Source organism: Pan paniscus, chromosome 7 (assembly GCF_029289425.2).
Source record: "Pan paniscus chromosome 7, NHGRI_mPanPan1-v2.0_pri, whole genome shotgun sequence".
In the NCBI taxonomy this organism is placed as follows: domain Eukaryota; kingdom Metazoa; phylum Chordata; class Mammalia; order Primates; family Hominidae; genus Pan; species Pan paniscus.
In genome coordinates, this window is record NC_073256.2 from 22,057,495 (window position 1) to 22,071,332 (window position 13,838).

At 45.9% G+C, this 13,838-nt stretch overlaps 1 protein-coding gene across 18 annotated transcripts in view; it reads right to left on the reverse strand.

The window, feature by feature from the left end:
* Positions 1–13,838, reverse strand: part of LOC117981308 (meiosis expressed gene 1 protein homolog) — a 147,743-nt gene that overhangs the window by 87,767 nt on the left and 46,138 nt on the right. The gene's annotated exons all lie outside the window — the stretch shown is intronic.

Consider the following 13,838-nt stretch of genomic DNA (forward strand, 5'->3'; position numbering starts at 1 on the left):
CTCTGCAACCATACTGTTCCACCTGAAAATTAGTAGATCGAAATTCAGCAAATGCTTGGACAGGGGATACTCTCAGAAGTATTCTGACTCAATAGCATGGTTTATTTTCATATCACTAAAGTAATTTCTTCTCAAATTGGCTCTGGACTAAATCTTATGATACCTACTTGTTCCGATTGTACTTAGCCACCTGCAAATAAGGTGGGGGCAGTGGTAAGAGGAGCTGTTGAATGAAACTAAACATTTGTTGGATGCCTACTGAAGATAAAGCCCTATGCTTTGTGCCAGGGAGATTCCAGAGTAAACGAGGCACAGACCTACTCTCAGGAATCTTTTGCAAACTAATGGAGAAAACACATCTGCAGGCAATGACTTATGGTATAAGAGGAAATGGGGCCAGGTACGGTGACTCACACCTGTAATCCCAGCACTTTGGGAGGCAGAGGTAGGTGGATCACTTGAGGTCAGGAGTTCAAGACCAGCCTGGCCAACATGGCGAAACCCTGTCTCTACTAAAAGTACAAAAAAAAAAAAAAAAAAAAAAAGAGCCAGGCTTGATGGTGTGCACCTGCAATCCCAGCTACGTGGGAGGCTGAGGCACAAGAATCACTTAAACCTGGGAGGTGGAGACTGTAGTGAGCCGAGATCCCACCACTGCACTCCAGCCTAGAAGACAGAGCAAGACTCTGTCAAAAAAAAAAAAAAAAAAAGGAAATAAGATTGGTGTTGAATGGGAAATCTAAGCAGGATGGAATGACAGGAGAGCGCCCACTTGCCCAGCTCCAATAACACTTTTGACAGCCATGACAATATTGCAGGGACACCCATTCCTCATGGTATCTGAAGTCCCATGAAAGCTTGAGTCTGGAGGCTGGTTCAGTCTTGACTTTAAGATAAGGGGATACAAGGAATGATTTTCATCTATCCCAAGCCAATTGTCCAGCCAAAAATCTAGGTCTGAGATGATGAGAAAAAGCAAGTCATCAACCATGTCAGCCATTTCATCATCATCATCATCATCATCATCATCATCATCATCATCATCCTCATCATCATCATCAGAATCAAAAGACAGACCTGTAACCGTCTTGTGTGCCTGGCTCTCATCTTAGTTCAAAATATAGAAGTAAATTCTATGGCCAGCGAACAATGACCAAAATAGCTATCACTCTTGTCTGCCACCATGTAAGACATTCCTTTTGCCTTCCACCATGATTTCGAGACTTCTTCAGCCACATGGAACTGTGAGCCCATTAAACCTCTTTTTCTTTATAAATTACCCAGTCTTGAGTAATAAAATAGTGGTTTGCCCACAACATCAATGAACGATGCTGTTACTTGTTCCAAACACATATCATTTAAGAGGTTTGGATAAACAACAACCTAAAATAAATAAGCACTAAGCAAACTCAGGGCTACATAATCCCTGTGGTGAGGTAACTCACAATGGGTACAACTGGGACACTTTACCGTTAAATCACCTCTATCTACACGTGCCCAAGCAGTGAGATACTTGGTTTTAATTCTAAAAAATCATGGTGCACATTTACTCCTGCCTTCCAACTGGGCTCTAACGTCACCTCCTCAGAGAAGCCCGCTTTTCTGTGCTTCCACTCTGCTTTTTTTCAACATTTAGTAGAGCATCAGTCACCATCCATATCTGGGAACAATGATTGTAAGTAACAGAAACCCATTTGCATGAACTTGAGGACAAGGAACACACCTTATCTCTAACAGGCAAACTCATGGGCACAAGAAACAAATGAGAGGCCATGAGAGAATGGAAAATGCAGTTACAGAAACCAAAATTCCTCTTTCTTGCTCTCAGAAGCCCATGGTCTCTTTTTTTTTTCTTTTTTTCTTTTTTTTTTTGAGACGCAGTCTCGCTCTGTCGCCCAGGCTGGAGTACAGTGGTGCAATCTCAGTTCACTGCAAGCTGCACCTCCTGGGGTTAATGCCATTCTCCCACCTCAGCCTCCCAATTAGCTGGGGCTACAGGCACCCGCCACCACACCCAGCTAATTTTTGTATTTTTAGTAGAGATGGGCTTTCACCGTGTGAGCCAGGATGGTCTCGATCTCCTGACCTTGTGATCCGGCCATCCTGGTCTCCCAAAGTGCTGGGATTACAGGCGTGAACCACCGCACCTGGAAGCCCATGGTCTTTCTTATCAGCCCTGTGGACTTTCTTATCTCTTCTTCTCACTCACAACCAATTTTCCCTTTTTGCTGGTGGCCCATCATGGCAGCCAGCAGAGCCCACCGCCAGCTGATCAGTCAGTTACTGGATATCTTGGAGAGGGAGGGAGGGAGGGAGGGAGGGAGAGAGGGAGAGGGAGAAAGAGAGAGAGAGAATGACAATTGGGCTTCTGGCCAACCAATTGAGTATAGGGAGGGGAAGTACCATGGTACAAATATGGCTCCAAGACCTGCTTTCCAGCATGGCCAGTGAATAGGGAAACTGAGGGAAGGTACCTGCAGACACAGCAGACATCTCAGAACATGCTCTCTGTTCTTAGTTCTCTCTCCTGCCTTCTCCTAGATTGTAAATATCACAAGACAGTCTAGGATAGTACCTGGCTCAAAATATTTGAGAAAGAGGAAAAGGAAGACATTGCATTAAACTGTAAAGTACATGGTTTCCTAAATTCACTCTGCAAGTTTTTGGGTTTTTTGTTTTTTGAGACAGAGTCTCGCTCTGCTGCCCAGGCTGGAGTGCAATGGCATAATCTTGGCTCACTGCAACCTCCACCTCCCAGGTTCAAGCAAATCCCCTGCCTCAGCCTCCTGAGTAGCTGGGATTACAGGCACACACAGCTATACCAGTTAATTTTTGTATTTTTAGTAGAGACGGGGTTTCACCATGTTGGCCAGGCTGGTCTCGAACTCTTGACCTCATGATCCACCCACCTCGGCTGCCCAAAGTGCTGGGATTACAGGTGTGGGCCACCACACCTGGCCGACTCTGCAAGTATTTAAGTGAATGAATGTCAGTCCCTGAGAATCAGAATTTCTTCTGATTTAACGGCATTAAATCTCCGTTAGGTTTAATACTGGTCAGCAGCTGTGGGGTGTCCTGGGTTTGGGATCAGTGGGATGAGGAACAAGCAGGTTCTCCAAAGCACCACTCAGGGAGGGGAGGTGTTAACTAGGCCAAAGATGATGGGTGGGGTATGTGCCTGGGTTTCAAACAGCTTATGCCAGGCCTAAACACCGACGCTGAGGAAGAAACTGTGTTAAGCAAATTGATGACACAATGGAGGAGGTCAAAAAGTTTAATATTGCTAAGAAGATACAAATATTGATCATGCAATATGTTATTGTTATCACACCATCTCCTGCTACACGCCAGCTTTCCTTCACAATGAGATACAAGAGATTTGTGGATCTGACCTAACCCTCCAAATTATAAGGTCCCTGAGAGTGGGCTCATGACATTCATGTTTAATAAATGTGGCATAAAGGTTAATGCAGGCTGCCATGTGACCCAATGCCAGTTTGATGCTGCATTCAAAGAACCATCATTCCAGCATGCAGCACACTTAAAGGCAATTGAAATGTTTACCGCCGTCCCTCAAGACAAACACCAAATAAAAATTATTTTCAAAATGCATAGCAACACTTCTTAAAATCTTATTTTCCCATCTCCTTCTCTCTCTCTACCACATTCCCAGGAGTTTCCCAGGAGCAAAACTGTCATAAAGACCCAGGAGCAAAATGATTAGTGACTTCACGATATCTGATTCTGATTTAGTTGGTTTAGAGTGGTGTCCGGGCATACGTATTTTTTTAAAATCTTGTTGGGCACAGTGGCACACACCTGTAGTCTCAGCTACTCAGGAGGCTGAGGCAGAAGAATCACCTGAGCCCAGGAGTTTGAGTCCAGCCTGGGCAACGTAGCAAGACCCTGTCTCTGAAAAAAAAGAAAAAAAAGCAAAAACAAATCTCTCTCAGCTTCAGTCAGGGTTGATAACTAGTTGATCAAAAAATTGTGGTAACCATCCTTCACAATGGACCTTAATATTCCCACCTCCTGGTGTTATTCATTGTGGAATCTGTCTTAGCTAGTCCTCAATTGGGTCTGGTATCCAGGCCCCACCTTGAGAGTCTAGTCCCACCTCCTACCCCACACATGGTTTTACACTTACTTTCAAGACTGGCCTAAAAATGTAACATGTATTTGTTTTGACCTTGTTTCCAATGAAACAACTGTTCTAAACATTCATTTAGGATGGTTAGGGAAATTTGAACACTGGCTAAATACTAGAAGATATTTGTTTCAAAATAACCCAGATTGGTAATGAGATGATGGCAGCTGAGGCTGGTGATAGGCACAGAGGGCTTCATTATCAAATAGAAACAGGTGGAAAAAACAGAACTTTTCCATAATACAAATAAAAGGTAAACACGAAAATGTATTGAGTGCATAAAAAGAATCTATGGTCTCACAGGCATTAGCTTATAATTTGAACATCAAAAATAAAAGTGACGGCCGGGTGCAGTGGCTGATGCCTGTAATCCCAGCACTTTGGGAGACGGAGGTGGGTGGATCACTTGAGCCCAGGAATTTGAGACCAGCCTGAGCAACATAGTGAGACCCCCATCTCTAAAATAAATAAATACAAATAAAAGTGACTAGAATTGATTATAGAACATCAACTCGATTTGAGTCTATAAAGATTACTGGTGGAGGGGGGCAATGGGGAGAAGGAGGAAGAGAATATATTTGTGACCTAGATTATTTTCCTTACTTTTGAGAGAATCTTCGGGTCTCCTGGGTCTTCTAGCCCAGTATTTATTTTTATTTTTTATTTATTTGTGTATTTATTTATTTATTTTTTTAGATGGAGTCTCACTCTGCCACCAGACTGCAGTGCAGTGGTGCGATCTCGGGCCACTGCAACTTCCGCCTCCCAGGTTCAATCTATTCTCCTGTCTCAGCCCCCAAGTAGCTGGGACTACAGGTACCTGCCACTTCACCCAGATAATTTTTTTTTTTTTTTTTTTTTTTTGAGACAGAGTCTGGCTCTGCTGCCCAGGCTGGAGTGCAGTGGTGCAATCTCGGCTCACTGCAAGCTCCTCCTCGAGGTTCATGCCATTTTCCTCCCTCAACCTCCCGAGTAGTTGGGACTACAGGCACCTGCCACCACGCCCGGCTAATTTTTTTTGTGTTTTTAGTAAAGACAGGGTTTCATCGTGTTAGCCAGGATGGTCTCGATCTCCTGACCTCGTGATCTGCCCGCGTCGGACTCCCAAAGTGCTGGGATTACAGGCATGAGCCACTGTGCCCGGCCGCACCCAGCTAATTTTTGTATTTTTTGTAGAGATGGTGTTTCACCATGTTGATCCAGGCTGGTCTCAAACTCCTGACCTTAGGTGATCCGCCCGCCTTGGCATCCCAAAATACAAGGATTACAGGCATGAGTCACCACACCCTACCTATTTTCCTTAGTTTTCAGAGAACCTTTGTGTCTCCTGGGTGTTCTAGCCCAGTATATCTCAAACTTGGCTGCATCAAGGACCTTATTGAAATGCAGGTTCTCATCTGGGAGGCTCAGTGGGCCGGCAAATCTGCATTGGTTTAGGAAGCTCACCCTGAGTATCAAGCTTCAGTGAGGATCAGGCAGACCCCTGCCTACCAAGCCCCTCTCAGCTGGGCTTAACTCTGGCTCTCTCCGGCCAGGGTTCCTCCCTTCAAAATAGGAGCTATTTTCAAAAAGTCTCTTGGAAAAAAAGCCCTGTTTTAAAATTGGGGTGTTCAGGATTGGCCATCTGCTCACCATGGGGTTTTAAGACCTTTGCCCAGACCCCTGCAACCAACTTAGAACTGACATCTTTACTTTTGAAGGCCCCACTCCACACCATATTAAATTCATTAAAATCAACCGCCATTACAGGCATATCTCAGGCATCATGCCCTCAGAACGGAGTTGCAGCTGACCACTTGACAGTGTTGTAAGGCATTAAAGATGCATTCATTTCAGCCTTGCAGTTTTCACACTTAGCCAATTGTCTTAGGTCTAAAGCATTCATGTTGAAGCATTGTTATGGGCCCCAGACATTATGCTTCCCAGCCTTAATGGCCTCTGCAATGGTCGTTCCTACTGGCCCACTCCTGGGTTCTGGCCGGCTAGCCCGCACCACCTCACTACTCCCCCATTCAAGCGTGCCTTAAATGTGTGGTTTCCAAACTCATCTACACGTTACGGTCACCTGGGATTTTTTTTTTTTTTTTAAATCTTCCAAAACCCAGGCCACACCCAAGAGCAATTAAACCTCAACCTCTGGAATGGGACATAGCATCCGTTTTTTGTATTGTTTTTGAGACAGGGCCTCACTCTTTTACCCAGGCTGGAGTGCAGTGGCACAATCATAGCTCATTACAGCCTCCAACTCCTGGGCTCAAGAAACCCTCCCACTTCAACCTCCACGGTAGCTGGGATCACAGGCGGGCACCACCACACATGGCTAATTTTTAAATTTTTTATAGAGACGGTATCTCCCTATGTTCTCCAGGCTGGTCTCAAACTCCTGGGCTCAAGCGATACTCCCACCTCAGCCTCCCAAACTGCTGGGATTATAGGCATGGGACACCATGACTGGACATCAACATCTGTATTTTTTGAAGGACAGACGAGTTTGGGAACTACCGCGCTAGACTGAGCTAGGTTTCCTAGCCCTGTCTGAGCGTAGGATTCAGCCGGGCTGCTTCTGAAAACCGAGCTCCCCAGGCTCCTTCCCAGGTAATTCTGATTCATTAGGTCTGGGGTGGGCCCCGGAATGTGCATTTTTTATGAGATCCCTCTGGGTGAATCAGGCTAAAGCCAGTTTGGGATCTGAGACCTTGGAAATCATTCCCCAGATTCCCTCCTAACCCAGTTCCCGGCTTGGCCCACCTCACCCAGGCTGGGTCACGTCTGACTTTGTAGATTACACCAGAGAGGGAAGCCCCAGCCATCACAATGTGAGAACATTTTACAATGATGAGGATATGCCAAATACATTTTAAAACTCATTCAGGATTAGCGTTCACCTTAAACTTGACAGACTCTGAGAACGGGCTGGCCACGTGCTGTGCACAACCCTTAGTGCGCTTCTGTGACTAATATTTGGATAATTGATTGTTGGAAGCTCAGGAAGCCTCTCTCTCTCTCAGAGGGGTTGAAGTTAACTTCTTTATTTCTGAGGTAGAGAAGAAAATGAGGATGTTCTGCCTTTTGCTAGACTGAATACTGTCTTCCAAAAATTCACATTCACCAGGAATCCCAGAATGTGACCTTATTAGAAAATAGGAGCAGGGCATGTTGGCTCATGCTTGTAATCTTAGCACTTTGGGAGGCTGAGGCAGGAGGATCACTTGAGGTCAGGAGATCGAGACCTGCCTGGCTAGCATGGCAAAACCCTGTCTCTACTAAAAACACAAAAATTAGCTAGGCATGGTGGCGTGCACCTGTAATCCCAGCTACTTCACAGGCTGAGGCTGAAGAATCACTTGAACCCAGGAGGAAGAGTTGCAGCGAGCTGAGATTGTGTCACTGAACTCCAGCCTGGGCAACAGAGCAAGACTCCATCTCAAAAAAAGAAAAGAAAATAGGATCACTGCAGATCTAATTACAAAGAGGACATACTGGAATAGCGTGGACCTTAAATCGAGTAATAATGGCATTCCTCATGGGAAGAGAAGAAGAGACAGAGACACACAGGGGAGAAGGCCACATGAGAATGAAGGAAGAAAATGGAATGATGTGGCCACAAGCCAAGGATTGTCAGCAACCACCAGAAGCCAGAAGAGGCAAAGAAGGATTCATCCCTAGAGCCTTCAGAGCGAGCACGGCCCTGCCCGTTTCAGACATCAAGCTTCTGGAAGTGGAGAGAATGACTTTCTGTTGTCCTGAGCCACCCATTTGGGGAACTTTGTTAGAATAGTCACAGCCAGGTCATGTGCTCCTGAATGCATCTCAGGCATTAATAAGCACTGTCTTGGCCAGTCAGGGTGGCTCACCCCTGTAATTCCAGCACTTTGGGAGGCTGAGGTGTGTAGATCACCTGAGGTCAGGAGTTCGAGACCAGCCTGACCAACATGGAGAAACCCCATCTCTACCAAAAATACAAAAATTAGCAGGGCGTGGTGTTGCGCACCTGTAATCCCAGCTACTTGGGAGGCTGAGGCAAGAGAATCACTTGAAACCTGGAGGCAGAGGTTGCAGTGAGCCGAGACTGCGCCATTGTACTCCAGCCTGGGCAACAAGAGCGAAACTCCGTCTCAAAAAAAATAATAAGTGTTGTCTTGACTATGGTCATCAAAAATATTTGATTACGTGTTAGCTAGAAAGCCTGCCCCTTTCACAGACGGACGGAAGGGCCAAAAGAAAATAGATTGTTTGCAGTGGGGCAAGAAGGATAAGAATCCTATGGGAAAAAAAGAGGGATTTGTTTAGTGAGCGCTGGGGAGAGGCATTTGTTTTCTTGCTTAAAAAAGAAACACAGGTTGGGTGCGGTGGCTCAAGCCTTAATCCCAGCACTCTCAGAGGCCAAGGTGGGTGGATCACCTAAGGTCAGGAGCTCCAGACCAGCCTGGCCAACACCGTGAAACCCCATCTCTACTAAAAAGACAAAAACAAAAGAAAGAAATTAGCCAGGCCTGGTGGCGAGCGCCTGTAATCCCAGCTACTCGGGTGACTGAGGCAGAGAATCACTTGAACCTGGGAGGCAGAGGTGGCAGTAAGCCAAGATGGCATCGTTGCACTCCAGCCTAGGCAACAAGAGTGAAACTCTGTCTCAAACAAAAAGAAAGAAAGAAAAAAAACATAGTTTTAAGTACACTCGGTGGAGTTAAAAAATACATCCTCGTTGCACAGTGCTTTTGGAATCTTTTCTAAACTTCTGTTGCACATGATCTAATTTGATCTTCATAGCAACTCCCTGAGGTGGATAGGGCAGGCCTTTCTGAACACCTATTTTCTAGTTTGCATTAAAAGGACGGAATTGGCTGGGACCAGTGGCTCATGCCTATAATCCCAACACTTTGCGATACAGAGGGGAAGTGCTCAGAAGGGAAGAATGTGGTCCTTTTAAATGATATGGAAGTCACGAAGGGAAGCACTGGGTAGAGGACGGTGTGGTCTCTGGCTAGGGCTCCACCCCAGGGCCTGTGCCCACGGACCTAGGTGAGGACAGGCATTTTTGTTTTCCTGCACAGATGTTGCATTTCCCAAGACCACCCCGGCTGCCACACCCCCATTCTGTGCCTCTAAAAACCCTGAGACCCTAGCAGGCAGACACACAGGCAGCTGGACTTCGAGAGGGACACATCACCGGAGGAACACAAGGGTGCTGGACGTCAAAAGGAACTCACCAATGGGCACCGACACCGCAGGACACTGACTGCAGAACGACGCAGAGTTTGGCTGGGACATTCGGAGAAGAGTCAGGCCACTCACCCGACTCCAGGGGTAAACCATCTCCCTTCTGGCTCCCCCATCTGCTGAAAGAAACTTCCACTCAATAAAACCTTGCACTCTCACGCCTGTAAATCCAGCACTTTGGGAGGCCGAGGCGGGTAGATCACGAGGTCAGGAGATCCAGACCATCCTGGCTAACACGGTGAAACCCCATCTCTACTAAAAATACAAAAAAATTAGCCAGGCCTGGTGGTGGGTGCCTGTAGTCCCAGCTACTTGGGAGGCTGAGGCAGGAGAATGGCGTCAACCCAGGAGGCGGAGCTTGCAGTGAGCTGAGATCGCACCACTTCCGGTACACCAAGGCAAGAACCCCGGGACAAAGAGAGCCCTCTGTCCTTGCAATAAGGCGGGGGTCTAATTGAGCCGACTAACACAAGCTACCTACAGACGGCTAAACTAAAACAGCACCCTGTAACACACGCCCACTGGGGCTTCAACTATAAACATTCACCCCTGGACACTGCCATGGGGCTCCCTGCCTGTCTGCATGCTCTCCTAGAGGTTTGAGCAGTGGGGCACTGAATAAAGGAAACACACCCGCATCGCATGCCCTTCGAGGGGGACAACGGAACTTTTCCCATTTCATCTGAGAGGCCAAGGCAGGAGGATCGCTAGAGCCCATGAGTTTGAGACCAGCCTACACAACATAGCAAGCCCCATCTCTACAAAAAAAATAAGTAAACAACAACCAAAAAAAGCATTAAAAATTAGCCAGCTGTGGTGGCACACACCTGTAGTCTCAGCTACTCAGGAGGCTGATGTGGAAGGATTGATTGAGCCCAGGAGATTGAGGCTGCAGTGAGCCAAGATTGAACCACTGCGCTCCAGCCTGGGCGACAGAGTGACACCCTGTTTCGAAAACAAAAAAAGAATGGAACAAAATAACTTCTCAAATACCTAGCAGAGGCAGATCTGGTTCTCAAATGCAGGTTTTCCAGGTTTCAATTCTTGTTTCTAGCAGTATTATGGAGAAACATGATCACTAATACATGAAGGAGAGGAGGTTTCAAGTTCTGATGAAAAGACGGTAAAGAGTTGACTAGGAGTGACTAGGAATAGGAAGAAAACGCATGACACTACTTAGAGGAAAGAAGAAAAATAAGCATAGAGGTGACTGAGCAGACAGAAAGGACTTGGAAGAAGCGTGTTTAGCCCTGTCTCTAAATTTTTTCCCTTGCGTTAGTAACTTCCCTGATGACTTGGATGAATCTTCTCTTCCAGGGTACCTAGAGTTCCCTTTCTGTCCACTTCTCCTTTCCCAGGGCGCATACAGTCTGGGAAAGCATGGTCTGCAGGTTTCTCATATCTTTCCTTCCTTAGTCAGCCCCTGGCATCTCTACATAACCCATATACACCTGGAGTTCCACATGTCCCAGTCTTTGCACTGCAGTGAATTCAAAGAATGGTAGACTCTAGCTGGGTGCAGGGGTCACACCTGTAATCCCAGCACTTTGGGAGGCCGAGGCAGGCGGATCACTTGAGCCCAGGAGTTCAAGACCAGGCCTGGCCAACGTGGTGAAACCCCATCTCTACTAAAAATACAAAAATTAGCTGGGCTTGGGGGTACATGCCCAGTAGTCCCAGCTTTTGTGGAGGCTGAGGCAGAAGAATTGCTGGAACCCAGGAGGCAGAGGTTGCAGTGAGCTGAGATTGTGCCACTGCACTCCAGCAGCCTGGGCAACAGAGCAAGGCCCAGTCTCAAAAAAACACAAAGACATAACTAAACAAAAAAAAAACAAAAAACATAAAACGCGCACACACACAAAAACAAAGGTAGACTCCAATAAGAAAAATTCACTCAAAAGCAATACAAATAATTATTCAGTCAACCCAGTTCTATCTCAGTTCTTTATTATATACATAAACTTATTCTGTCCAGATTCCCTAGCTTTCTTTTTCTTATCTTTTTTGTTTTCTTTTGAGACAGGACCTCACTCTGTCACCCAGGCTGGAGTATAGTGGCTAAATCATGGCTCACTGCAGCCTCAGCCTCCTGGGCTGAAGTAGTTCTCCCACCTCAGCCTCCCAAATAACTGGGACTACAGGTGCATGCCACCATGCTCAGCAACTTTTTGTATTTTTTGTAGAAACGGGGTCTCACTATGTGGGCCAGGCTGGTCTTGAACTCCTGGACTCAAGAAGTCCACCTGCCTCAACCTCCCAAAGTGCCAAGATTACAAGCATGAGCCACTGCATCTGGCTGATTCCTTAATTTTCTTTTTCTCTTTGCCCATTGCCTGGATTCCATAAGCAGAAGGAAAACCCAGGGGCTGACTTTCTAGGCAAGACTCTTTCCTCTTCAAAACGTAAATTGGCTCAAGTAGTACAAAAACTGAAACATGTTTATAACTTAACATCTTTTCTTCCTACCACCCCCTTCAATCTCTTGAGCAATGAGAAAAGGCACTGGGCTCTTTATTTGTGTAGGGAAAAGAAAGAGAGATCAGACTGTCACTGTGTCTATGTCGAAAGGGAAGACATAAGAGACTACATTTTGAAAAAGATCTGTACTTTAAACAATTGCTTTGCAGAGATGTTGTTCATTTGTAGCTTTGCCCCAGCCACTTTGCCCCAACCACTTTGACCCAACTTGGAGTTCACAAAAACATGTGTTGTATAAAATCAAGGTTTAAGGGATCTAGGGCTGTGCAGGACGTGCCTTGTTAACCAAATGTTTACAAGCAGTATACTTGGTAAAACTCATTGCCATTCTCTAGTCTCAATGAACCAGGGGCACAATACACTGTGGAAAGCCGCAGGGACCTCTGCCCTTGAAAGCAGAGTATTGTCGAAGGTTTCTCCCCATGTGATAATCTGAAATATGGCCTCGTGGGATGAGAAAGACCTGACTGTCCCCCAGCCCGATAACTGTAAAGGGTCTGTGCTGAGGTGAATTAGTAAAAGAGGAAAGCCTCTTGCAGTTGAGATGGAGGAAGGCCACTGTCTCCTGCCTGCCCCTAGGAACTCAAAGTCTCGGTGTAAAACCCGATTGTACATTTGTTCAAGTCTGAGATAGGAGAAAAGCTGCCCTGTGACGGGAGGCAAGACATGTTTGCAGCAATGCTGCCTTGTTATTCTTTACTCCACTGAGATGTCTGGGTGGAGAGAAACATAAATCTGGCTTATGTACACGTCCAGGCATAGTACCTTCCCTTGAACTTAATTATGATATAGATTCTTTGGCTCACATGTTTTTTGTTGACCTCCTTATTATCACCCTGCTCTCCTACTACATTCCTTTTTGCTGAAATAATGAAAATCATAATCAATAAAAACTGAGGGAACTCAGAGGCCGGTGCCGGTGCATGCCCTTTGTGTGCTGAGTGCCGGTCCCATGGACCCACTGTTGTTTCTCTATACTTTGTCTCTGTGTCTTATTTCTTGTCTCCGTCTCTCATCCCACCCGACTAGAAATACCCACAGGTATGGAGGGGCAGGCCACCCCTTCCTCTGGAGCCCAGCGTGGGGCCCTTCTCTAGGGTGAAGGTACGCTAAGAACAGGAGCATTGAGGACAGCCGACGACAGATTCCCGAGTACGTCCACAGTCAGCCTTGCGGTTAGCTTGTGCGCTGGGAGGAATCCAGGGTAACAATGGGGCAAACTGAAAGTAAATATGCTTCTTATCTCAGCTTCATTAAAATTCTCTTAAGAAGAGGGGGAGTTAAAGCTTCTACAGAAAATCTAGTTACGCTATTTCAAACAATAGAACAATTCCGCCCATGGTTTCCAAAACAGGGAACTTTAGATTTAGAAGATTGGGGAAAAATTGGCAAAGAACTAAAACAAGCAATTAGGGAAGGTAAAATTATCCCACTTACAGTATGGAATGATTGGGCCATTATTAAAGCAACTTTAGAACCATTTCAAATAGAAGAAGATAGCGTTTCAGTCTTTGATGCCCCTGAAAGCTGTGTAATAGATGGTGAAGAAGAGGCAGGAACAGAGTTTAAGAAAGGAATGGAAAGTTCACATTGTAAAAATGCAGTAGAGCCTGTACTGGCTTGGTCAATGCAGAATGTTGACTATAATCAATTACAGGAGGTAATATATCCTGAATCATCAAAATTGGGGGAAGGAGGTCCAGAATTATTTGGGCCATCAGAGTTTAGACCACGATGGCCACCAATCATTTGATCTTACAATACCACCTAGTGGACAAGATAGCGCACTGCATGAGACCATTGCTACAGCCAGAAAACAGGGAGATCTTGAGGCATGGCAATATCCGGTAATGTTACAACCCATGCCGGCCGGGAAAGGGAGTCAAGCAGGAGCGTCTGTCTGAACTGACACTAGATATGAATATTTCACCATAAAAATGTTAAAAGATATGAAGGAAGGAGTTAAACAATATGGACCTAACTCTCCTTGTATGAG